The sequence below is a fragment of the Gekko japonicus genome, unplaced genomic scaffold (assembly GCF_001447785.1).
Source record: "Gekko japonicus isolate JY-2015 unplaced genomic scaffold, Gekko_japonicus_V1.1 scaffold4361, whole genome shotgun sequence".
NCBI lineage: Eukaryota > Metazoa > Chordata > Lepidosauria > Squamata > Gekkonidae > Gekko > Gekko japonicus.
This window is the reverse complement of record NW_015169312.1, coordinates 88,334-88,826: the sequence shown is the minus strand read 5'-3', so window position 1 is coordinate 88,826 and position 493 is coordinate 88,334.

The following is a 493-nucleotide window of genomic DNA, read 5'->3' as shown; positions in this document are numbered from 1 at the left end:
TTTGGATGTTAAATGTTTTTTGTATTTTGAAATATGTTTGTTGTGTGGCAAAGTTTAAGAGTTTTCTTTTGGCCAGGTCCCATCTGGGTAGAGGGACTGCATCAGACGAGCATCCCAAAGAGCAATAAGTAGGAGAGGGAGGTTCTCGGGTGCTGGTTCTCCCAGCAGGCTTTATGGGAGGCAAGGCGTCTCTGCTGGGACCCATGTTCCGAACTTCCTCTTCTAGAAGGCCTTCCTTGAACCTGGGTTGTGCCGTACAAGGTCAAGGTGTGACCCTGCTCCAGGGACCTTGTTACCGCACAGCTGTGGCAACCAAGTGCCTTTTTAAACTCTGGAAACATTCTCGTGAACCTGCTGCCTTAACTTTTTAAAAAGTTCTGTAAAAAGCACATGAAAATAATCAATATATAACGTGGGCCAACAAACTGGCACTTAACTATTAAAGTAAGTTAGAAAGGCAATGCGTTCAGTGTTCTTTTTTGGAATATCGTGT